The 26,692-nt window shown below is 45.6% G+C and overlaps 1 long non-coding RNA gene across 2 annotated transcripts in view; it reads left to right on the top strand.

Annotated features, from left to right (window-relative positions):
• Positions 1–11,452: 11,452 nt before the first annotated feature.
• The window catches only part of LOC128404043 (uncharacterized), a 42,985-nt gene continuing 27,745 nt past the window's right edge, over positions 11,453–26,692 (top strand). The window contains exons 1-3 of one of the 2 annotated variants that reach the window (XR_008328047.1): positions 11,453–11,607; positions 11,874–12,507; positions 21,076–22,454. This is a non-coding gene — a long non-coding RNA (uncharacterized LOC128404043). Of the gene's footprint in view, positions 11,608–11,873; positions 12,508–21,075; positions 22,455–26,692 lie in introns of those variants that run through there. The other variant, XR_008328046.1, reaches the window with a different exon arrangement.

The following is a 26,692-nucleotide window of genomic DNA, read 5'->3' as shown; positions in this document are numbered from 1 at the left end:
ACGCTTGTTAACTGCAAAATGCTCTCACAGATCCCGAGCAAAATGTACGCTTTGCACCCAGGGCAATAAGAACCATAGCTGTCAACGTTTCCCTTTTTTTTAAGGGAAATTCCCTTATTCCGAATAGGATTCCTCGCAAGAAAATGGAAAAGTTGACAGCTATGATAAGAACTGTGCCATAAACACAGGTTGAAAGCGCGTTCAGAATTTCCCCCGTCTGGTTGTGCTGTCTGGGAATGATGGGAGTTGTAGCACAAAACCCTCTCGAGGGCACCAGGTTGGGGAATGCTGGCATAGTTTTTGTTTGTGGTGGGGAGTGATTAGAATGTTGGGAGTTGGAATGGGAAGATCCGAGTTCAAATCTTCCCTCAGCCATGAAGCACGCTTAGGTGAGCTTGGTCAACTTATTACTTGCTTTGCAGGTTGGTCATGAGGATAAAATGGAAGTGGGAGGACAACATGGACCAAGGATGTACTGATATTAAGCTTGTTGTGGTCTTTTTGTTTTCACTAGCCAGGGATTTGGTGCAAATGTCATATATTTAGAATTTTTTTAAAAATCCAGCCTCGGAACTAGTTCTGAGCATCCAAACTGAACAGAACTCCCAATCCTTTCACGCAGAATTCTGCTTCTGGTTTTCACCAGTATTGTTTCTTTCACCAATATAATATAGGGTGTGTGCGTGGAGTCATTTTGTTGCTGCTATTGTTAAAAATATTAAAGGACTCCTGACCATTAGGTCCAGTCGTGGCCGACTCTGGGGTTGCGGCGCTCATCTCGCTTTATTGGCTGGTGTACAGCTTCCGGGTCATGTGGCCAGCATGACTAAGTCGCTTCTGGCAAACCAGAGCAGTGCACGGAAACGCCGTTTACCTTTCCGCCAGAGCGGTACCTGTTTATCTACTTGCACTTTGATGTGCTTTCGAACTGCTAGGTTGGCAGGAGCTGGGACCGAGCAACGGGAGCTCACCCCGTCGCATTCGAACCTCCAACCTTCCAATCGGCAAGTCCTAGGCTCTGTGGTTTAACCCACAGCGCCACCCGCATCCCTTAAAAATATTAGGGAGATGGAAATCTTTGCTGCTCTATAGCAGGCCACTAATTCATAGAGCTACCAGCCATTCCAGAATCCACCTTCTGCCTGAGTAGACCATTCCTTGGAGGAATGGCAGGATGCTCACGCAATAAATAAAGACACCCCCTCCTTTTTTAGCCACGCTTTAACCAAAGTTTGTGAGCTGTAAGTGGTGCTTAAAAGCTTTTGAAAGGCTACTACTAGAAATCTCCAAGATGTGCCCCTAACATGTGGAAGGATTGTGTGTGTCTGAATTTCCTTTGGGTATCGTAATTAAGGTCGCTTGATGCTGGTTAATTGCATTATTACTTTTATTTCAATTTCTTTCCTGCCCTTCAGTGTAAGGTCCCAGCAATTAAAAAACCCCAAATTAAAAACAGTGCATTGATTATTTTGTTTATTTATTTATTTAAAAAATATATTTATATCCTGCTATCCACCAACAAGTATCAAATCACTTTGCAACGGTTATGCCTAAAACCATGTAAAAATGTTAAAAACCACAAATCAGCTAAATATTATGGAAAGATGTATTCTTAATTGGCTCCCTAAGCCTGGCAGAATAGAAACATTTTCAGCGGGCATTTAAATGTTGAAACAGAAGACGCCGGCTTAATCTCTACCTGGCAGAGTATTCCATAATTTAAAACAAGTGATGCACATTTAGTGATCATTTGGGTGGGCTGTTTCGCTCCCCTTATTAATTAAATTTATATCCCACCCATCCGTTCAAAGGAGCCCAAGGTGGCAAACTCACAAGTTATAAAACAAATAAAAACACTTTAAAAATTTCTTCTTTATTTATTATTAATAAATAAAATAAACAAATGCTAGAAATACTGTTACAGCAGGCTGAAAACAGGATAAGGTTGGGCATTATCACTGAACATGTTCCAAAACATTGCACACACACAAAAATACCAATCCCCCATAAACCTTTTAGGCTGGTTCATATGTATTCTTTTGTAATAAGTTAGCTCAGTTATATTGACTAGGGACCAAATTTTCTCAGCTCATTTAGATATAGTAGGAGATGAAAAAAGAGAGAAAAATAGCTATTTCATAGAATTGAAAGGGACCCTGGTGATTATCTAGTCCAACCCCTTGCAATGCAGGATTATGCAGCTGTCCTATACGGGGATCAAACCTGCAACCTTGGCATTACTAGCATCATGCTCTAACCAACTGAACTATTCAGTGGCTTACAGCTTTTAAAACAGTTGTAGCAAAGGGAAGAATAAAAGCGGATAAGTAGGTAAGGGCAGGTCCACACCTTAGATTTAAAGCACACCCAGTGCAAGTTCAAAGCTCATGGCTTCTCCCAAGGAACCCTGGGAACTCTAGTTTGTTAAAGGGCCTGAAAATTGCAGAGGCAGATTTAGGGAGCCGTTACTGGGACTGCCACACTGGGCGCCGAGCCCAAAGCGCCATTGCCACTATGATGTAATAAATGCGTAGATTGGAAGGTGACGGATGCGGCCCTGCCAATTTTTGGCCTTGCACAACTCACCGCTGAAATTTGCAAACCTAAACTCCGCTCCTGAGAACTGTATCTCTGTAACAGGGGAAACTATGGTTCCCAGGATTCCTTGTGTGGTGTGCTGGGTTTGCTCTAAATGCACAGTGTGGATCTGTCCTAAGAAAATATAACTTGCACATAAACTGTGGTTCGGAAGATGAAAAAACAAACCTGAAATCTAAAAAGTAATGTGAAGCATTACTATAGCACTTTAAACAGGCACAGCTTCCCCCCAAAGAATCCTGGGAGCTGTAGTTTGTTAGGTACAGAGAGTTGTTTGGAGACAACCCCCCCCATTCCTTTAACAGAGCTAAAATCCCCAGAGTGGTTTCACAACTCCCTCTTCCCAGGGGCTTCTGGGAGCTGTAGTTCTGCAAGAGGAACAGGGTGTCTCCTAGCAATTCAAACTACACTTCCCAGAATTCTTTGGAGAAAGCAGTGACTGTTGAAAATGCTATACAGTGGTACCTCGGGTTAAGTACTTAATTCGTTCCGAAGGTCCGTTCTTAACCTGAAACTGTTCTTAACCTGAAGCACCACTTTAGCTAATGGGGCCTCCTGCTGCTGCCGTGCCGCCGGAGCACGATTTCTGTTCTCATCCTGAAGCAAAGTTCTTAATCTGAAGCACTATTTCTGGGTTAGCTGAGTCTGTAACCCTAAGCGTATGTAACCCGAGGTACCACTGTAATACTGCTTTAAATATATGGTGTGGATTTGGCCACTCTGAGAAAGGCATACTGCGGGTGGCGAACTCTGAGCAAATGCCTACAAGCTTTTCACCAGTGACCACCTATAAGTTGTTTCTTCAGCTTTCTTAGCAGAGCAGAGCTACAACAGGCAGAAAAGTCATTAAGCAGCCCGCTAAGAGCATCATTAATTTCCAAGTAGTCCATGGGGGGAAAGATTTGAGTCTACTCTTTTTGAAAACAACACTTGTCAAAACCCACAACGGTATTTGAAAATCAAACCGTTCATAAAGGATGTTCAGGGTTGAAACCAGCGTAAGTTTTGCTCAAAGCAGACCTGTTGAAATTTAGGAGACCTAAATTAGCCATGCCTGTTGATTTTAATGGCTCTACTCTGAGTAGAACTAACATTGGCTCCAGCTCTGAATTTCCTTGTACACGTGGGGTGGTGATTTGCAACAGAATTAATCCTGTGTGGATGCAAAACTTGGAAGCCGGTACAGTTGAAATCTTAAGAAGCAGAGTGCGATCTGGTGAACAGTCCGCAAGAAATGGAGCAAATTCACTATTCCCCTGCATGTTGTGGGATAAGGAAAAGTTGGCCACTTCTTTTTTTTTCCTCAAGTAAATTTTTATTATTTTCTTTACATATTCTTTTTCCAACAATCCATATTATTACCATATATTCCCTTTGACTCTGCTGAGTCTTGACTTCCCTTCCTCCCTGCAATTGGTATATTTATCCCCTTTTTATCGCGCCCATTATTCTGACATCATTACTGTTATACATTGAAGGTGTTATTCCAGTCCTGCTAGTGTCTTAATATTTTTACAGTTCTCCTTTAAATATTCAATGAATTTACTCCAATTATTCTGGTATCTCTGGTCTTCCTGGTCCCGGATCCTCCCTGACAATTTGGCAAGTTCTGCAAATTCTGTCATCTTCACCTGCCACTCCTGGATGGTTGGTATATCTTGTATTTTCCAAAAGGCTGGCCACTTCTATGTGGGAAAGGCATATTTTGCAGGAGAGGGCTGTAGCTTGGTGGTAGCTTCCGATTTGCATACAGAAGGTCCCAGGTTCGTTCCTTAACATCTTCAGATAGAGCTGGGAGAGGCTCATGTCTGAAAACCTCAACAGCTGCTGGCAGGAGGCAATACAGTCGTACCTCGGGTTACAGGTTGCGTTTTTTCGGGTTACGGACTGCCGAAAACCGGAAGTAGTGGAACGGGTTACTTTCAGGTTTCAGCAGTCACGCATGCTCAGAAGCACTAAATCGCACTTTGCGCATGTGCAGAAACGCCGAATTGCAACCCATGCGTGTGCAGAAGTGCCACTGCAGGTTGCGAACGTGCATCCCGCACGGATCATGTTCACAATCTGAGCGTCCACTGTACAGTTGTACCTTGGATCCCAAACGCCCTGCGAGTCAAACGTTTTGGCTCCCCAACGCCGCAAACCTGGAAGTGAGTGTTCTGGTTTGCGAACGTTCTTTGGAACCCGAACGTCCGACATGACTTCCACGGCTTCCGATTGACTGCAGGACCTTCCTGCAGCGAATCGGAAGCTGCACCTTGGTTTCTGAACGTTTTGGAAGTTGAACGGACTTCCGGAATGGATTCCGTTTGACTTCCAAGATACCACTGTATTGAGCTTAGATGGACCAATGGCATAAGGCACCTTCTTGTGTGGGTAGAGGAGGGTGCCTGCATTTTATCCCTAGATAGCTCAGTTGGTTATAGTGCAGTGCTGATAATGATAAGGTTGCAAGTTCGATCACCGTATGGGACCGTATGGGACAACTGCATATTCCTGCATTCCTTCCAACTCTATGATTCTGTGATTTTACATCCATTTAAGAACCTGTGTCGTTAGTTTTCAAAAACAACAACAGAAGCATCTGAAGATGCAGATTCGTGCTACTCTGCTGAGAAAGGGGTGTGATCTGGTGTGCAGTTGTAGCGTGCATTGTAAACTGGTGACGGAATGGGTTAAGGCATGGGGGCAGGAATTCCTTGCAGTGGAAAAGGACATGAGGAAGGTGCTTTAAAAAATGTGGAGGGTGTTTGTTTGTTGATGTAGTGATCTGTCTTCACCGCTGCGCCCCTTCCCCCCCCTTCCCGGCCCGCAAACTGCTCAGGAGAGGTAGTGCAGTTTGAGAGATTTAGGAATCCTCCCTGAACGCATCGGAACAGGTTGGCTCTTGCAAGGCTGAAAGAATCCCCGTTTTCTGGCAGGATTTGTACCAGCTTGCTAGATACCTTAAGAAGCCGAGGCTGGAATGCAAAAAATGCAGCGAATGCTCTTTCTTTCCTTTTCGAAGAATTAGAAAGAGAATGAAAAGTTGCTTGGGGGGGGGACAGTGGAAAGAGGAGGCGAAGCCCTGCTCACCTCGATTTCAACACAGCGATGCTTTCTGTGGTTGTTTTTGCCTGCCTGTTCCAAAATAGCAACTGTAGCCCTTTGCCAAGAAGGCACCCTGACTCTCTTGGTGAATGTAGACGTGGTACCCAAATTCAAAAGAGTCAAGTGGGAGTTCTACTGTCAATCTTTTTTTAAAGAGGAGTGCAGATTTGCGCCAGCAGTACAGTGGTACTTCGGGTTAAGAACTTAATTCGTTCTGGAGGTCCGTTCTTAACCTGAAACTGTTCTTAACCTGAGGTACCACTTTAGCTAATGGGGCCTCCCGCCGCCGCCACCGCACAATTTCTGTTCTCATCCTGAAGCAAAATTCTTAACCCGAGGTACTATTTCTGGGTTAGCGGAATCTGTAACCTGAAGCGTCTGTAACCTGAAGCGTCTGTAACCTGAGGTACCACTGTATTTGAAATCTATTGGCTGCTACGGGCTGCAAGCTTTGATTAAGTAATCAGTTAGATCTGTAGTTCCCAGTCTTTTTCGGGCTACTGCCCCCTGGGTTCCATAAAGTGGTCCCCACTTCCCCCCACCCTCCCCTATAAAAAGCATTATTCAAAATTGTGGTTTGTGTGGCCCACGAAGGAAGATTATAGCACCATAAAGTTCGAAACGGTCAGAGTTACTTGCATATTTATTCGAAACCCAGTGTGAAAACTATTCAGCTTAATTAAGAAAACAAATTGAAGAATTGGAATCAGCGATACCATCTTTTCAAAGTCTGATGGTTATTGACACCTCCAGTGCCCCCCCACCTCCTTAGCACACACACCCCTCGCTTAATCTCACTGCCTTCCAGGGTGAGTTACCCCTGCTCTGGAAACCACTGAATTAGAAGAATGAATAAAAAACAAACATTTAAACTGACTAAAAAGAAGGCATCCCAATTAATCAGATAACACTGGTGGGAAAGTTCATTAAAAAAAATTAAGTACAAAGATCAACTATGTTGTCAGCAAAATATTGGAGCTACGATAAAGTTTCTTCCACATGGCAGTGGGGAAGGAAACCTTGGAAGGGATTGTGGATGAAAAATGCACTTGCAAACATACAAAGGAAAACTGCGAGGCTCTTTCTTAAATTTACTAACAAAGGGGGAAATGGTCTTACCTTTCAGAACAAACTTCCCCAGGAAAAATCTTTGCACACAAGTTTTCAGAACTGATAAAAAGTCCTTGAAACTATCCTTTGCCAGTGGTTTAATGCAAGGATGGGGATCTCATGGCCTTCCAGATATGGTTAGACTACAACTCCCATCATCCCTGACCATTGTGCTATGCTGACTAAGGCTGATGGGGGGTCTGACAGCATCAGGAGGGTAACAAGTTTCCATTCCTGGTTAGTTAATTTTTTTAAAATAATAATTTTTATTAATTTTAACATATAAATTATAATACATACCACAAAACTTCACCACTTATACAATCTTTTTTTGGACTTCCATCAGCACCTCTGATGATCCACCGTTTTAACCATTTCTTATGCATTTCTTAAATTCATATTGCCTTAAATTATCTTAACTAACCATCCTCCCCTTTATCCATAGTTCCAATAATTCACCTCACAAAACTTCTTGCAAACCTACAAACGTAGTCTGACAATCACAATTACTTTTCAAATAATCTGTAAATTTACACCAGTCTTCTGTGAATTTCTGGTCCTGCAGATTTCGAATCCTTCCTGTTAGTTTATCTAGTTCTGTATAGTCCATTAATTTCATCCTCCATTCTTCTTTCGTCGGTAATTCTTCCTGCTTCCATTTTTGTGCCAACAATATTCTTGCTGCCCCTGGTTAGTTAATTTATAGTTGTGTCTAGTAATCAGTTGTGCACTGATGTGATTTATTATGGTTTTCGTTTTTAAAAAATTTGGTGCTTTTGTATGTTGTGCTGGTTTATTTGTTTATTGCAGTGCTTGGGAAGTTCATTTAGTTCCAATAGTTCGAGTTCACCCCTTCGAAATAGGAATTCGTTCCAGTTCCAAGTTGCCACCTCCAAAAAGGAAACTTAATTCCGTTCCAGTTCAGTTCACATTTTGTTCATGTCATCCGCTGCTTTACTTCTCCAGTCTTCAAAATTTTACAAGCTGCTCAGCTTGAGTAAGACTAAGAAAACATCAAAAAAACACACGGTGCAATGTGAAAAAATGTTTTATTAATTACTTTCCCCAGCAATTATGATCTTTAAGCTTAAACAGCTGCGTCACTTTTCAGATAGATAAAAATGATAAATGCAATGGCCGCATTCGAACACGCTGTGTGTGTGTGTGTGTGAATTGAATTAAGAGTCGCCCAAAATTCCACTGTGAAAGAAACTTTATTCATATTCAGTTCACCTGGAAATCATAGAAACTACTTTCAGGTGAAATTCAGAGATTTTGGAATTGTTTTCATGAGCTACCGTAGTTTATCCGAATTTGTTCATTCCAAGCACTGGTTTATTGTATGATTATGATGTCTATGTGTCTTTATTTCTCTTCTGTTTTGTATATTTTTTTATAAAGCACTTGTAAAATGGCAGGTGACGGGGACAATCTTAGAGGAGTCCCTTTTCTGCCATTATTCTCTCACAGGAGGGAATCAATCCTACAACATTTGCTGCAACATTTGGCTTGCAGCAGAGTACACTACTGGGCTTGGGTTGAGAACTATAGAACTGTAGAACTGGAAGGGACCACGTGGGTCATCTAGTCCAACCCCCTGCAATGCAAGAATCTTTTGCCCAACACAGGGCTCAAACCTATGACCCTGAGATTAAGAGTCTCATGCTCTACCAGCGGAGCTATTTCGGATGCCAACTGAACTAACTTCCCCCAGGGTAGCCTTGAGGAAAGTCCCTTTAGCCTAGCTCCAGGCATATCTACCTTGCCAGGACTCTAGAAATAAAATTAAAACATGTAAAGATAAGATGAGGCTTTGCGTGTGATTTGCCAGTTTTCTACTCGAAATCTCACTGGCCTGCGGTACAGGCATGTTGGAAGAAATACTGGAACTATTAGATGAATGTTTTGCACCCATGTTTCATTCTTTCTGAGTATTGTTCCTATTGATTTGTACAAAAGTGGTATATATCAGCAGAGCAATTCCACACGTGTCAACTCAGAAGCCAGGTAAATGAGTATACATTTCTTGACAAGTAGAGGATTGTACAGGGAAGTTGGTTTTTATATTATGTTAAGCAAAGGTTACTGCATACTAGGAGAAACAACGCCCCCAAATACATTTCCTTTATTTGTTAATTCTAAACCCACCCTTCATCCAGGCAGGCACCAGGGACAGTGTACAACAGGCATATTCATGCCAAATGTAAAATAGAATAAATCAACGCTTCTCAAAACAAAATAACAAAAATGAGAGGCAATGATATAAGGCGGATTGAAGCAAGATAACCCTTTAAAAGTGATGAGAGAAGAACAGTAGAATGGAGGGAGAATTCTGCAGCTGGAGGATACCAGCTTGGCTAGGGCTAGTTTACACTGACCCAGAGTGGCTCTCCACGGATTTAGACTGGAGTCTTTTCCTATGCCCACCTGGAGATGCCAGGGATTGAATGCTGGGAACTTTACATGTAAAACACCAAGCTGAATACTCCTCTGAACATGCTGTAGGGACGTGTGTGGCGCTGTGGTCTAAACCACTGAGCCTCTTGGGCTTGCTGATTGGAAGGTTGCGGTTCGAATCCACACAACGGGGTGAGCTCCTGTTGCTCTGTAATAGCTTCTGCCAACCTAGCAGTTTGAAAGCACACCAGTGCAAGTAGATAAATAGGTACCATTGAAGCGGGAAGGTAAACGGTGTTTCTGTGTGCTCTGGCTTCCATCACGGTGCTCCGTTGCACCAGAAGCGGTTTAGTTCTGCTGGCCACATGACCTGGAAAGCTGTCTGTGGACAAACGCCCGCTCCCTTGGCCTGAAAGCGAGATGAGCGCCGCAACCCCACAGTCGCCTTTGACTGGACTTAACCGCTATGGGGTCCTTTACTTTTTACCCTTTACCTTCTGAACATGCTAGTGCTTCTGTTGAAAACTAAAATAAAAAAACTGAACACCAGTTCAGTTCCTATAGATGATGAGAATGCTTAATTAAATTTTATATTCTGCACATCCTCCCAAAGGAACCCAGGACAGCATATAAGTTATAGAACAATAACAACATTGTGAAAATAACTTCCAGTACAGATACAGACTGGGAAAGATCGCAACTTAAAAAGCTCATTGAGCAAATCACATGTAGGAAGTTAGAGTAATTAAAGAGGGGAGAAAAGTGAGACAACCAGCACCCTCAATCCAGATACTATTTGGCTGAGTATACCATGAAATTTATGGGACGCGGGTGGCGCTGTGGGTAAAACCTCAGCGCCTAGGACTTGCCGATCGTATGGTCAGCGGTTCGAATCCCCGCGGCGGGGTGAGCTCCCGTCGTTCAGTCCCAGCTCCTGCCCACCTAGCAGTTCAAAAGCACCCTTAAGTGCAAGTAGATAAATAGGTACCGCTTTATAGCGGGAAGGTAAACGGCGTTTCCGTGTGCTGCGCTGGTGCCGGCTCGCCAGAGCAGCTTCATCACGCTGGCCACATGACCCGGAAGTGTCTCCGGACAGCGCTGGCCCCCGGCCTCTTAAGTGAGATGGGCGCACAACCCCAGAGTCAGTAACGACTGGCCCGTACGGGCAGGGGTACCTTTACCTTTTTACCATGAAGTTTATATAATATAAAGGGCTGGACTGATGTAAATTGCCAAGAAAAAAACGCCAATCTTTAATGAATTGTTCTCAAACCAAATTTCCAACTTCCTGATGCGTACGTTTCATTTGCAAGCATGCATGCTCATTTAACCAAAAACAGCCTTCCTCAAATGCATGTTACATGGGTCTGATGGGAACTGTAGTCCGAAACATCTGAAGGGCACCACTTTGGGGAAGACTGACCAGTATCGACCTAGCAATGGCATTCCACTCCAGTGATTCACAAAATGAAGACACACCATTTGCATATCAAAATATCATTGGACCCAGACACTCTACCCACTTTAAGCACCCCTGAAGGCTTTAAAAAGGGGATTAGACAATTTCATGAAGGGAGAGGGCTATCGGTGGCTACTAGGCCAGGATGGCTATTCTCTGCCTCCGCAGTGGGAGGCAGTAAATGCTTCTGAATACTAGTTTCTGGAAACCACAGGAGAGGAGCGTGCTCTTGTGTGCAAATCCTGCTGGCAGGTACCCTAAAGGCATCTGGTTGGCCATTATGAGAACAAGATGCTAGACTAGAGACTGGTGACTGGGAGCAGCCGCCGAGACCATATAACACCGGTCTTGAAAGACCTACACTGGCTCCCAGTACGTTTCCGAGCACAATTCAAAGTGTTGGTGTTGACCTTTAAAGCCCTAAACGGCCTCGGTCCAGAATACCTGAAGGAGCGTCTCCACCTCCATCGTTCAGCCCGGACACTACGGCCCAGCGCCGAGGGCCTTCTGGCGGTTCCCTCGCTGCAAGAAATGAGGTTACAGGCAGAGGGCCTTCTCGGTAGTGGCACCCGCCCTGTGGAACGCCCTCCCACCAGATGTCAAAGAGAACAACAACTACCAGACTTTTAGAAGACATCTGAAGGCAGCCCTGTTTAGGGAAGCTTTTAATGTTTAATAGGTTATTGTATTTTAGTGTTTTGTTGGAATGCCGCCCAGAGTGGCTGGAGAAACCCAGCCAGACGGGCGGGGTATAAATAATAAATTATTATTATTATTATTATTATTATTATTATTATTATTATTATTATTATCATTAGGATCCAACAGGCTCTTCTTCTGTTCTTAAAGTAATTTATTAAATTTCTCTATCATTGTTTAAATCTTTGAACCCTCCAATAACTCTTAATGCTTAAAATGTTATTGGGATGCCTGAGAAGATCTAGCTAATTACCGTATTTTTCGCTCTATAAGACGCACCAGACCACAAGACGCACCTAGTTTTTGGAGGAGGAAAACAAGAAAAAAAATATTCTGAATCTCAGAAGCCAGAACAGCAAGAGGGATTGCTGCGCAGTGGAAGCAGCAATCCCTCTTGCTGTTCTGGCTTCTGGGATAGCTGCGCAGCCTGCATTCGCTCCATAAGACGCACACACATTTCCCCTTACTTTTTAGGAGGGAAAAAGTGAGTCTTATAGAGCAAAAAAATACGGTAATTAAGAAGCAGCTGTGTGAGAGACCTAGTAAGCTGACAAATTCAGACCTACAGTCCATCTCCCCCGCTACTGCCTTCACTGACTAGCAATGACTTCTCCAAGGTACCATGCAGGACTCCTTCCCGCAGATCTACCTGCAGATGCTGAGGAGCTTTCACCTGCAAATCAGGTGCTCTACCACTGAGCTATGGACTTTCCCTAAAAGAGGGTGTGTCCTAGGGGCACCCCAGGGCAACTCACAATCCAGCCAGCCAAACAGAGCCCGGGCCCGCATATAGAAGGCCCTGTGGCATTTCCAGCTTGTATAAAAACTATCAGATGACAAGAGATGAAAAGGACTTCAGTTCAAGACCCTGGAGAACTGAGATGCCGTAAGAATAGACCAGTAGTGGGGGAGCTGTGAGCCTCCAGCTGCTGAGGGACTACAACTCCCATCATGACCACTGGCCATGCTGTCTGGGGCTGGTGGGAGTTGTAGTCCGGTGACAACTGGAGCGCCACAGATGTTCTCCCATCCATGGGCTATGTGGAGAAAGAGTCTGACTTGGTATATATGGCTGCTTCCTATGTTCTGGTTTTTTTTTTTTACACGCAGGAAGAACAGGAAGTTTATTGAGGTCTTGGTGGGTCACTGTACCGGTGAGTTTTGGTCAACTTGGTGGGGCAATGGGCTTGTTCCAGGATAAGTACTATCTTGGGGCAGTCACCCCAAAAATGGACACTTGGGACCACCCTAGATCATGGCGTTGAGTCATGTGGTTACGCCACGTGGGCAGGATTTAAAAAAAAAAACATAAATAGCCACCTGGGGCAACTGCAGCTAGAGTGTTTGGCAGGATCTGACCATTGCATGACGGGGAAGAGGAGCACCAGTTTTTTGACCCCCGATTGGAAATCTTACAGTGGTACCTCGGGTTAAGTACTCAATTCATTCCGGAGGTCTGTTCTTAACCTGAAACTGTTCTTAACCTGAAGCACCGCTTTAGCTAATGGGGCCTCCTGCTGCCGCCACGCCGCCGGAGCACGATTTCTGTTCTCCTCCTAAAGCAAAGTTCTTAACCCGAGGTAATATTTCTGGGTTAGCGGAGTCTGTAACCTGAAGCGTATGTAACCCGAGGTACCACTGTACTTGCAAATAGGAATGAAATTTCTCATTGGGATCGTAAATTCAATTGGGCGTGCAATGGTGGGGTGTGTTTGCGCGAGGCCCTATACAGTTCTTGGCAACGTTAGCAAACTACGCTTCCCAGCATTCCTTGGGAGAAGCCGTTACAGTTTAAAAGAGGCACGATACCTCTTTAAAGGCATAGTGCAGATGGAGCCTAGGTGTGCGACTCGTGTTTCTGCTTGGCTCCACCCACTTTTGACTCCACCTGACCCAATTTTAGAACGCAGCGAAGTCAATTTAGTTTGGGATAACGCAGCCCTTGTCTTGAGAACCGTTCCCCCGTCTCCCTCGAATGATTGGCGCAATATGGCTCAGCCCCCACCTTTTCGCTGGCTATTTATGTTTAAAACAACAACAACAACACCGCCTTCTTATGTTCATTTGCTTGGTTTTTAAATCTGGGACACCAGCCCTAACATCGCATTTAGTCTGCTCCCGACACCAGTTTACGTCATATGAGTTTGGCCTCACTTCTCTGCTAGGAAATGAGACCTCCTGCATAGAGGATTTTCCAGTCGGTCAGTAAATTAAATTGATGAATTGATGGTCAGCATCAAGCTGCAGAAGAGGGGTGGCGAATAATTCTGTGATAGGAGAGCATGCTTTTTTTCTAGTTTTTAGGTATATTGCGTAGAGGGCCCTTCCATCTATAAGATTTCCCTCACCACCAGCAGTTTTATACCCCAGGGATAGGAAACATGTTCCGCCTCCTAGTATATTTCTGGCTTGCAACTCTCAACAGTATGATTATGATGACTATTGTGAATTAAATTTATTACTTCACTAGCTGGTCCAAGGTCGAGTTACAGCAATTTTAAAATTGGGAATGAAAAACAGTTGAAACAGATCCCGGGTACAGGAATAGGGTGGGACCTGAAAACATGTGTCTCAAGTGTCAAAGGCTGAGGTAAAGGGGGTGTCTGCATTTGCCAAAAAGATGGAGGGGGGAATTGCACAATATAAGGGCTGCTGCACAGAATGCTTTCTCCTGAGCCACCCCTGAACTTCTGAGGGAGGTGGAACAGCCAAGAGGGACTCCAGTGCTCTCAACACCCAGAAGGGCCTGGAGAGAAGGAGGTGGTTTCTCAGATGAGTCCTTCCTTTACTAGTGGAGTCCTTTCATTCCTGACCATTGGCCATGCTAGATGAGGGAGATGGAGTCTGGCCACATCTGGGAAAAAGCAGGTTCCTCATCCCTGGAACTGAAGCTCCAGAACCGCATGAACCCATCGATTCAATCTGAGCTCTCAGTACAGATGCTATTTGCTAATACAATTGTACCTCGGAAGTCGAACGGAGTCTGTTCCAGAAGTCCGTTTGACTTCCAAAACTTTCGAAAACCAAATCGCGGCTTCCGATTGGTTGCAGGAAGCTCCTGCAGCCAATCGAAAGCCCCGGCGGACATTTGGCTTCCAAAAATAGCTCGCAAACTGGAACAGTCACTTCCGGGTTTGCGATGTTCAGGATCCAAAACATTCGGGAACTAAGCTGTTTGAAAACCAAGGTACGACTGTATATAAATACCAGGAAGCTTCATTCTGTAGACAAGATGAATTATTCTATTATTTTCTCATCCCCGTGCCCTCTGCATTCTATAAGTTAGGGAACTCGCAGGTCTTTAAAAAAGTTTTCATTTACAAACTTCTCCATACCTAGGGTGTCCTGGGTATGTAAAAACCATTTCCTGCTTTTGGGGTGGGCCCACCTCATTTCCAAAACGATCAGCATTCTGCCACCCAAGTTTGCTGTTAGACGAAATGATGACAGACTGAAGCACTCCTAGAAACATTCTGTTTGAGCTCACATTTCAGAATATTTGGACCTTTGGGGCATCACACGCTTTTTGTATACATGCATGAATGTTGTGAGTCCGGGATAAAGTGGGCTGTTTCAAAGTGATCACCTGTATAACAAGTTTTGCATTTGCCGTCTGGATGAAGAAGCCTTTCAAAAAGCCCTTTTGGTGTCGTGTCTGAAAATGGCCCAGTAGCCTGATCCATGCTTGCTTGCTTAGAAATGATGGTCACTGGATTGAAAGAGACTTTCTCTCATATAAGCGAGTGCAAAGTTGCAGTTTTAACCTCTGGTTTAGGATTGATGGGATGCAATTTATGCTGAACCTCAAACATACATTTTGGGTCATTTTGGCCTAACTGCCTCGGTTTCCCCCCCTTAAGCTGGGAAAGTTTGTAGCCTTCTTTGGCAGGCTGGTTGTGAGGAGGGAGTAAGAGGCAAAAAGCCCTGCTAATGAGAGAATGTTATTGAATAGATTGCTAAAAGCAAGGAAGAGTTTGCCTTGTACTTCTGATGGTTGGTCTTCTAACGTTTTCCCCCCTGTGCAATTGCAATGCTTACAGATACGTTACGAAACTACTCAAGGCACCCGATGCAGGAAGTTACGTCCCATTTGAGAACCTTGAGGGTAAGACCCTATCAATATTGCCTCTGCTTTTGTGTTGGGTCCTAGTAGTGCAATATTGCTTATAGGGTCTTTTCCTTGGGGGGGCACTCTTCGAGGGAAGGAATAAATAAATAAGTAGAAACTGAACCAAAAACAAAAGCAGAAAAGGGGCAGGTTGGTTAAATGAAGACAAACAGTTCTTGCGATCTAGAAGGGGGCGGTAATATATTATTTGACATTGGATAACATTGTGTTCTTCTCCTAGACAGATTTTTTGTTGCGGGGTTTGTGGCAGTCTTAAGAGAAGAAACTGCCTCATCTTCATTTTTTTAAATAGGCTAGATCCTGTGCAACCAGGTATTAAGCATCATTACTCAGAAAGATTTGCTACTGAGTCACTAAGACTTCACAAGTTACAAGTGCATTGAACTTGAGATATTGAAAGAGGGCTGGGAATAAGAAGACCATTGTTTGCATGTATCAATAGCCCAGGCTTTCTGGCTCATTGTGGTTTACTGTGGACTAGCCGCTTGCTGATGAATTCTGCCTGATCCCTCCCCCTTTGGTCCTTTCCAGACCAAAAAGCTTTCGACAAATCTGTCGATTTCAGTTTTTCATATCTTCAGTATTAAATTCCTTTCTCCACATTTCCTCAGCAGTCTGTGGTTATAATTAACCATTTTTCAAAGTCCTTGTGAAAATCCATTGGCGTTTCAGTGCAACTTCCTCTAAAGCAACATTTTTAATGTACTTTTGACTAATATAGACACTTCTGCAAGCAATTTCCCCTAATGTAAAGCTTATTATTATTATTATTATGTCTAGTTATGCATCATATTTTTTTATTTAGCATGCATAATGTCACTAATAATAGGCTTTATGCACACACACAAATGAAACATTTTTGAACACAATATTTGGTTGGGAGAAGTCCACAGCAAAATTCAGAGAAGTGGAAATTTGAAACTTTTCTTTTGGTTTGTATATTGCTTCAGGAAGTGTGAATGTGGTAGGTGCAAACTGAACCAAATTCCTCACCCTGCCCACCCTCAGCTTCTCGTCACGTCAGAAACAGGGATCTTGAATTGTTGTCCCCTAACAAGTCTTGTGGGACGCGGGTGGTGCTGTGGGTTAAACCACAGAGCCTAGGACTTGCCGATCAGAAGGTCGGCGGTTCGAATCTGCGCAACGGGGTGAGCTCCCATTGCTCAGTCCCTGCTCCTACCAACCTAGCAGTTCAAAAGCACATCAAAGTGCAAGTAGATAAATAGGTACCACTCCGGCGGGAAGGTTAATGGCGTTTCCATGTGCTTCTCTGGTTTGCCAGAAGCAGCTTAGTCATGCTGGCCACATGTCATGCTGGCTCCCTCGGCCAATAAAGCGAGATGAGCGCCACAACCCCAGAGTCGGCCACGACAGGACCTAATGGTCAGGCGTCCCTTTACCTTTACCTAACAAGACACAGGCACTAACCAACCTTAAACCATGGTTTGTTGCTGGTTTGCTGACTGTGGGATGATCCCTGATTCAAACATAACGGGAAGCTAAAGTTTCTTCCTGCTTTGTTTTATCCCGCTGTGGTCAGAGGCAGCAGCGGAGCAAACCGATTGGGCGCCTGGGGCGACGTACGTGCTGTGCGCCCAGGGGCGGGGCCAGCTGGGGCAGGACACCCCGTGGGGTCTCCAAGAAGTCTGCCTGCCTCCTCCCACTCAGCTGCCCTACAACTGAGGGGGAGGCAGCGGGTGGACCGTTTGGGGCAGAACCTGCGGGCGCCCAAGCCACCGTGTCACTCCCAGGAGAGACGCGTGGCTTCGGCGCGCTGCAGGCCGCGCGGTGAGTGCGGCCTGGCATTTTGTCACCCCTCTCAGTGGTGATTCCCAGGGCAGCCCGCCCCCACTTCATCCCCTTCCTCCGGCCCTGGTCAGAGGCAGAACGAAGTTGGGGGTGATATGGCAACTTTCATCGGCATGTAACTTCTTTACAGTAAACTGCAACAAGTCAGAAAGTCAGGTTTATCCTTTGGTACTTTTACACCGGCTGCATTTGCCAAAGACTTTCTGGCTTGCCGCGGTTTACTGTGAACAAGCAGTGTGCCGATGCAGGTTGCCTGCCAAGTCCGTAGTTTGGTGCTTTTAAACCGGTTGCATTTGCACCTATTAAAAGACGGGTCAGGCAACTTGCACCGGCCTACTGCTTGTACACAGTAAACCGCGACAAGCCAGGATGTCTGATTTACTATTAGGGCCAGAAAAACCAGGGTAGAAACATCGATCCAAAGATTGATAGCGTATTACTCCGTTCCCACGGCTAATTTCACCTGATCAGCAAATGACATTTCGCTCAGTAATAGACCCAGAGGCATTATATAGCTCTGCAATCCTGCCTTACTGAAAAGTATTTAAAAATAACAATAACCTGCAAAGTGATCACAAACGCCTGTTGAAAGGCAGCCGGATTCGGATTTGGGAAGCCTGGCTGAATGGATTTCCTAAGCCAAGGGGGCAAGGGCTCTATCTGATCAATAAAAGTCTTTTTCTCTCCCCCCCCCCCACTCCACCCCAGCTCAATACGAAGGTATGTGGGGAGAAAAAACGGTGGAGGGGTGTTAAATCCCTTATCCCCCCCCCCAGTCCTTTGTAAATTATCAGTCACAGGAGAAGCGGGGATGGGGGGGGGATTGACAGAGGGCCTGAAAGGGTCTGGGTGGGTGGCCTCCCTGTTTTTCAGGTGGTCTCTCTGCTCTCTCTCTCTCTCTCTCTTCCAGGGACCTTTTGAGGCCCGGAGCAGAAGGGGGGAAAGGGCAAAGTGGGGCGGGAGCGGACTTCAGACCGGATTAGAACAACAGAGTAAAACACCAGGCCCGGAAAGGGGGAAAGGTGGTGAAGGGGGGTGGGAATTGGTGGGGAGAGAGAGCGCGCTCATCAATTCACTGCAGCAACCAGCGCTGCGAGGCGGGCCCAGGGACAATAGCAGCCCTTTCAGAGCCCCCTCCCCGGCAACGAAGCTGGGACCATCTGTACCTCTGGCCCGGCGTGGTCTGCTGCCGACAGCAAGGGCCTTCGAGCCATTAAATAGCTCCTGAGCTCTGTGGTGAGGAAAGGTGGTGGCCCCTGGGCACTTGGAAATGGGCGGACATCCTTACCCCCCCGTTTCTCTGCTGGCAGCCCCCCAAAGGCTACGATAATATATTGTAAACACAGCAGGTCGTGTTGGATTCCTGGCATGTTTTTATACATTCGGGAAGGAGGGAGGCAGAATTAACGCCCGCTGTATAACCGAGGTTTCGCTTTTCTGCAAACAGGGTGGGAAGATTCGAGGGCTGCTTTGAAAAGTCCTCTCTGACTCATGTGCACATTCATTTTGTGGGTGGGTGTGTCAGAGCATGGGGGGCTTAGGAGGTATGGGGGGGGGACCCTAAAAGTTTCCAATGGGGCAGTCTGCTACTCTTTCCCTGTTGCACTACTGTCCAAAGTTACAGCTAGCAGTGCAATAATGAAAGGGCGTCAGCCACCCCTGAAGAGCTGCATTGGGCTGGGGGGGTCAACTTGGGTTGGACCATTTAGGATCGTTTTTCCCTGGCCAAGTCCACCCTCTCTCCCCCCCCCCCGAAAACGTCATCTCAGCATTTGGTAACCTCCGGCGGTTTCTTGGGACCAGGTGAGTTGTGGCTGGGAGGTTGGCTGGTCCTATAGAGAAAGTAGTTTGACCCGAGATGGGCAGGGTATAAATTATTATTATTATTATTATTATTATTATTATTATTATTATTATTCCGCTGCCCCAGTGGTTGGCAACCAACGAGCCTGAAGGGGCCAGAGTTTTGTTTTCTTCGTCTGCTGACTTCCACGCAAATCCAAGAGACGCTTTTATTTCACAGGTGCAGGTAATAGACTCAACAGCACCCACTGGAAGAGTTTCAGCAAGGAATTAATAGAATGGAACAAAGCTTTTGCCTGTGTACACTCCATACATAATGTTGCGAACCTCCCTAAGATCTACAGATTAAGAGCGGTATAGAAATTTGATAAGTAAAATGGAAATAAAATAAATAAATGAAATGAAATGAATTTCCCCCCTCCAAAACAAAAAACCCCAACACCCAAAATTCCTGGATAATGAAGCTTTACCCCTCGCTGAGCTACACTTCCCAGCGCCCTCAACAAACTACAATTCCCAGTATGCTTGGGGGCTGTGTGCGCTTTAAATGTGTGACATGTACACAGCCTTTGATAGCGCCTTCCCTGGAAAGAAATGATGGTGAACCCGCTGCCCTTCAGACGCTGCTATACTCCAAGTCCCATCATCCCTGACCAGTGGGCATGTGGAGCAGCGAAGGGTCCCAAGCCCTGCTCTACAGCACCCCGGTTGCTTGCTATGATTTCCTTAATGACAACAATGGAAGAGTTAAGGCTGCAGTTCGAATCCTGCTTAATCTGGGGGCGAACCCCACTGAATTTGGTAGGACGGAGCCAGCGTGGTTAGGACTGCGCTGTGAGAGTCCTACCATGTTGTAGGGAGAAGAGGGCTCCCCAACCCCTTGTTTTCTGTAAGCAGCTTTTGTATGGATGTAGGAATCTGCCGTATTCCGGATCTACCCCGGTATTGTCTACTCTGACTGGCAACAGCCCTCTCAAGGTTTCTCAAGAGAAGAGACTTTCCTGCCACCGGCACCCTGATTCTTCTTCCTTTTTTAAAAAGCTGGTGACACTGGGGATCGAACCTGCAACCTCCTGCATGCAAAACATGTTTGAGCAGCTCAGCTTGGGAGAAAGCCACTGCAGTGTCTGAAGGTGTGGGGGTGGGGCGGGGCGGGGCTAATAAGAGACAGAGAGTAAGAGCTATACCTTGGTTCTCAAACTTAATCCGTTCCAGAAGTCTGTTCCCAAACCAAGACGCACTTTCCCATAGAAAGCAATGCAAAATGGATTAATCCGTTCCGGACTTTTAAAAACAACCCCTAAAACAGCAATTTAACATGAATTTTACTATCTAACAAGACCATTGATTGATAAAATGAAAGGAATAATGTACTGTAGCCACACAATCAATCAGTAGCTGAACTGGGTTCCACACCGTCACAAAAACAAAATAAAAAAGCCACAAAAATGCAAAGTAAATAGTAAAAACAGACAAAGCTCAGCGTAACACTCAAAAGGAAAGTGTGGAACTCAAAACGGAAGTGTGGCACTCAAAATGGAGCATGTTTGGCTTCCGAAAAAAGTTTGCAAACCGGAACACTTCCGGGTTTGCAGTGTCTGGGTTCCAAGTTGTTTGAGTACCAAGGCGTTGAGAACCAAGGTGCCACTGTACAGGTGGGCACAAGGAATGTCCGAGGTGGGGGGGGGGCTTGCTGTGAATATTTGGGGAGACACACGTCCATCTCTAGGACACATTTCTGGAGTCGTCAATTCTCATTCGACGGAGGGAGGAAAATCTATTTCTGTAGGTCGGGGTGTGTGGAGAAGAGAGCTTGCAGCACTAAAACCAGAAGCATTTATGAGACTGTATGAAATGATTTCTCAATAAAGGCACGTTGCCCTGTGTTCTGTTTTTTGAAGTTGAGATTTGGATTTTATATGGGCTTATTTAATGCGGAGGTTCCCTTTTTTCCCTTTCTGAATTCTCTCTTTTTTTTTAGGAGGCCGTTGTGTAAAAGAGTCATTTGGATGAGAAACAGGGATACAGGGAACTCCCGATTTATGCAGGGGTTGTGTTCAGAAGAACACATATTAGCCCGCCCCGAACCCCAATGTCCCCACCCCACCCTGCCTATTTGCCCTGCCAAAAATGGCACGCTTGGCAGCAGTCACGTGCAAGTGGGAGGTTTCCCTTTACAGTGGTACCTCGGGTTAAGTACTTAATTCGTTCCGGAGGTCCGTTCTTAACCTGAAACTGTTCTTATCATGAAGCACCACTTTAGCTAATGGGGCCTCCTGCTGCTGCTGCGCCGCCGGAGCACGATTTCTGTTCTCATCCTGAAGCAAAGTTCTTAAACCGAGGTACTATTTCTGAGTTACCGGAGTCTGTAACCTGAAGCGTATGTAACCCGAGGTACCACTGTATTGCAATAAATTTGTAGGGCATGGTCCGGTCTAGCTGAGCGCTTGTAAATCCCATTGATTTCAGTGCAAGAGATTTTGGCACCATCTGTGCTATCGTATCATATTATCGTGGAGACTCCCCCCTCCCACTTTCTCAAATAAATACGCAGTTCTCAGAGTGGTTTATAACTGTCAACCCCTCTTTCCAGGGAACTCTGACAATTGTCGCTCTCTGAGGGGAATAGGGGATTCCTCACAACTTTCAGCAACTATGACGAAATTCCAGTTCCCAGGATTTTGGGGTGGGTGGGGTGTGGAATGCCATGACAGTTGAAAGCATAGCTGTCAACTTACAGATTTGAAAATAAGGGACCAGCAGCCTCGAAAATAAGGGATCAGCAGACAAAATAAGCGATCAACAATTACTTAGATAAAATACATATTTTGTTGCGTGCAAATGGCTTTAGATACCTATTAGGTCCATAAATTACCATCTAGCATATATTCAACACAAAAAAACAGCAACAATTTGTTGTTGACAAAGGACAGCTGGACATAGAAAGGGCCCCATTACCTTCAGTAGCTTATTTAAGGGACATCATCCATAAGGGACAGCAGTGGGACATGGCGCTGGGATAAGGGACTGTCCCACCAAATAAGGGACGCTTGACAGCTATGGTTTAAAGTGGTGTGTGATATGGCTTTAAATGCCATCAAAATAAGGTGGGCTTCAAAGTGACCAACATTGGCTGAGTTTTGCCTGAAGGGGGTTAAAATGTGGCGGTGGCCCCCTTTTATGCAAATCTGCTCCGTGGTTATTAATATGGAAGGGGTGGCAATAGAAAAGGACCGAATGGTCCTGTGGAGTCTACCCCTCCCCAACATACTCACCAGTGTTGGGTTTAGTAATTATTAACAGAAGAGGAAACGATTTGTGGTTATGTAGCACAATATGGATGAATGACTGGCATGGAGGTATGAGAGAGCACTGGGGGAGGTGTTTGGAAGGATGAATTGGGAGCGACACGTGGGACCTGCAGCAAAATTTTGCAGCGTGGGGTGCACTTGTTCAGGATGCCAGCCAGTCAGTCATGTCCTTTTTCAAGGAACTCCATTCCGTGTGTGCATGCGTACACACACACACACACAGTTTTTCTGGGTTCTCTGCCCTCCCCCAACAGTTAGCACCCCATTACAGTGGTACCTCGGGTTGAGTACTTAATTCGTTCTTAACCTGAAACTGTTCTTAACCTGAGGTACCACTTTAGCTAATGGGGCCTCCTGCTGCCACCGGTGTGATTTCTATTCTCATCCTGAGGTAAAGTTCTTAACCCGAGGTACTATTTCTGGGTTAGCGGAGCCTGTAACCTGAAGCGTATGTAACCCGAGGTACCACTGTATTAATTCAGTCCTCACTGGGTTGTGTGGGGTCACTTTTATTCCCCTTAGAATTATTAGAGGTTTGTGGGACATGTGTAAACCTTTGGGCTTCACCATGCCCACTGATAGCTCTCTCCTTTGTATGGATAATGCCATTTTGGCTACTCGGCGACCGTCACTCAACAACAAGTTAGCTGTTAGTGGAGACAAAACATTCATGAGAGAATGGTCTGCCATGAGGTGGGTGTTTATAAGAAGAGTGAAGTGGATTGTTTCTTGTTGAGTCAGGGGTCTTGTTTTTTGTTTTTACATTTGTGCTTTTTGAACCTGCTTTTCTTCGCTGATTTAGGAACATAGGAAGCTGACTTACACTGAGTCAGTCCTGAGTCATTTGCTAGCTTGCACACCTCCCTCCTCACCCCTCGCTCCAGACCATTTATATATGAATCAAGCTGGCTTCAGTGCAGATCTTCTACTGGGAAAACTGCCCCTCTAGTCTTACTCTCTGCTTCCCAGGAGAGCTGGTCCATGAGAACAAGTGGGGCAGTGCCCCACCAGCCTCAGCCTGAGGTACCACTTTAGCTAATGGGGCTTAGCCAGCACCCCACCTCCCCATGTCAGGCTTCTTAAAACCAGCCCAGCCCTAACCAGCACTGGCAGTCATCGTCCTCCTCAAATTTCACTGTTGCCCTTGCAGAACTTAACAGTGAGGACGATGGGGGACAAATCCACACTGAGTTAGCTTTGCCTGTCATTGACTCCAGCTTCACCCATTGTTTGGGCCCTCACTGCTGCTTCCAAGGATTTGCTTACTGATCTTTAAGAGGGCCTAGTTGATCCAAAACACCCACCCACCCCACTCACACATGAAAACAAAGACCACCACAGCCAATCAGAAACAAACAACCACGGCCTAGGCCAACCCCAACCTCTCTCACCACCAAAGGAACACAAGTGAACAGCAGAGAACCTGCACAAGCAACGCTGACACCAAACCCCACATATATTAAGTAAAATAGAAACATCGACCCCGACCCCCATCTCCCCACCCCTTTCCCTTTCTTCTTCTGAACGTCTCAACAAATGAAACTGATCTGTAAAAAATGTTACTTGGAGAGAGAGAGAGAGAGAGAGAGAGAGAGAGAGAGAGACATTGCACATACTTTTGTAAACTAAGAAAATCTTTAATAAAAATACATTTTAAAAAAAGAGGGCCTAGTCTCTCGCGTGAGGGACTTTGCTGACTTTTTGGAAGCCCGATGGCAGAATTCGGGCTTTTTTGCTTGAAGAACTGTTGTTGTTGGCATGATGGCGATGATGGAGGAGTGCGCCTTGTTCAGTAAAGTCAAACCATTGGAGTTACAGTGCCTGCTGTGGCTGTAAGAGTCTGATATGGGAGAGACATGTTTCGTTGCAGGTGGGGCAGATGAAGGCGTCCAGTTTTGCTGCCATAGGTGCACCATTGCATTTCTCTCTCTGCACTCCTCCCAGAGGTCATTCCTCTTGTCACGGCTGTGGATAAATGACCTCACTACCTGTTTCTGGGTGCTGTGATCATATGCAAGGGATTTGCATGTCACGGGGTTCATGTCACTTTGCCGACAACTTTGTAATGTGCCTGGAGCCAGCTCCCCATAGAGCACTTCCCTGGGGATCCTGCCATTTTCCATTCTGTGTACATGACAAAGCCAACGTAGACGTCACTGAGACAAGATGCTTGGAGAACATCCCACTGTCTGCTGCATTGGTCATTCCCTAATAAGTGTTCAAGATAATGTTTACTAAAAATAAATAAATAGAAGTTGCCTTCAATTAGAGGATTATTCTCTGGCTCACCTTCCATTTAGAGTTATTTCCTCTGCAAATAAGGATGCCTGGCCACCCTCCTTTGGGGGACGGGTGGGCAGGTGTGGAGGACTCCCTGGTCCTGAATGGGGTAACTGTGCCCCTGAAGGACCAGGTGTGCAGCCTGGAAGTCATTTTGGAGTCGCAGCTGTCCATGGAGGTGCAGGTCAATTCTGTGTCCAGGGCAGCTGTCCAGCAGGCTGAGACCCTACCTGCCCGCAGACTGTCTCGACTACTGCAATGTTCTCTACATGGGGTACCTTTGAAGGTAACTTGGAAACTACAATTAATCCAGAATACGGCAGCTATACTGGTGACTAGGAGTGGCCGCCGAGACCACATAACAACGGTTCTGAAAGAACTACATTGGCTCCCAGTATGTTTCTGAGCACAATTCAAAGTGTTGGTGCCGACCTTTAAAGCCCTAAACAGCCTTGGCCCAGTATACCTGAAGGAGCGTCTACACCCCTATCGTTCAGCCCAGACACGGCGGCTTAGTGCCGAGGGCCTTCTGGCGGTTTCCTCCCTGTAAGAAGTGAGGTTACAGGGAACCAAGCAGAGGGCCTTCTCGGTAGTGGCGCCCTCCCTGTGGAACGTCCTCCCATCAGATGTCAAGGAAATGAACCACAATCTGACTTTTAGAAGACATCTGAAGGCAGCCCTGTTTAGGGAAGTTTTCAATGTTTGATGTTGTACTGTGTTTTTGATATTCTGTTGGGAACCGCCCAGAGTGGCTAGGGAAACCCAGCCAGATGGGCAGGGTATTATTATTATTATTATTATTATTATTATTAAATTTCCTTTACTCTTATCTGATAGGCTACTGTGGGACACAGGTTGTTGAATTAGATGGGCCTTTGACTTGATCCAGGAGGTCTCTCGGAACTGAAGTTAGGAACATAGGAAGCTGCCTTACACCAAGTCAGAGCACTGTTCCATCTAGTTCCAACTTACGGTCTTCAAATAAAAACATCTTGAAGGTCCCAGGCCACAGAGAAGTTAGGCTGGCCTCAACTAGAGCCAGGGTTTTTTCGGCTGTGGCTCCGACCTGGTGGAACACTCTGTCACAAGAGACTAGGGCCCTGCGGGACTTGACATCTTTCCGCAGGGCCTGCAAGACAGAGCTGTTCCACCAGGCCTTTGGCCAGGGCACAGCCTGACTCCCTCCCTCGGCAATCTTCGTGGAGCTCTGGCCCAGTGGTGGCCAGTGGCTTGAATTTAATTAATTTTATAATGAATGATTTTAGAGTGTTGTTTGTGTTGTATTTTTGTACTGTTTTATTGTTGTTAGCCGCCCTGAGCCCGGCTTTGGCTGGGGAGGGCGGGATATAAATAAAATTTATTATTATTATTATTATTATTATTATTATTATTATTATTATTAGTTCAGTATTGTCTGCACTGAATGGCAGTGGCTCTCTGGGCTTTCTCCCAGGCCTACCTGGAGATCCCAAGCTTTGAGCCTCGGACCTTCTGCATGCAAAGCAGATGTCCTACCACTGAACAGCAAACTCTCCTCTTCATAGTAGGCTATGCCTTACAGTGAGTCAAGACCAGGGGTCAGCAAACTTTTTCAGCACGGGGCTGATAAGGATAAACCCATTGAAATTAAAGGACCCAAACTAGTCATAGAATCATAGAAGCATAGAGTTGGAAGAGACCACAAGGGCCATCGAGTCCAACCCCCTGCCAAGCAGGAAACACCATCAGAGCACTCCTGACATATGGTTGTCAAGCCTCTGCTTAAAGATCTCCAAAGAAGAAGACTCCACCACACTCCTTGGCAGCAAATTCCACTGTCGAACAGCTCTTACTGACAGGAAGTTCTTCCTAATGTTTAGGTGGAATCTTCTTTCCTGCAGTTTGGATCCATTGCTCCGTGTCCGCTTCTCTGGAGCAGCAGAAAACAACCTTTCTCCCTCCTCTATGTGACATCCTTTTATATATTTGAACATGGCTATCATATCACCCCTTAACCTCCTCTTCTCC

Source organism: Podarcis raffonei, chromosome 16 (genome assembly GCF_027172205.1).
Source record: "Podarcis raffonei isolate rPodRaf1 chromosome 16, rPodRaf1.pri, whole genome shotgun sequence".
Lineage (NCBI taxonomy): Eukaryota > Metazoa > Chordata > Lepidosauria > Squamata > Lacertidae > Podarcis > Podarcis raffonei.
The sequence above is the reverse complement of the archived record's forward strand: the minus strand, read 5'-3'. Positions and strand labels throughout refer to the sequence as shown.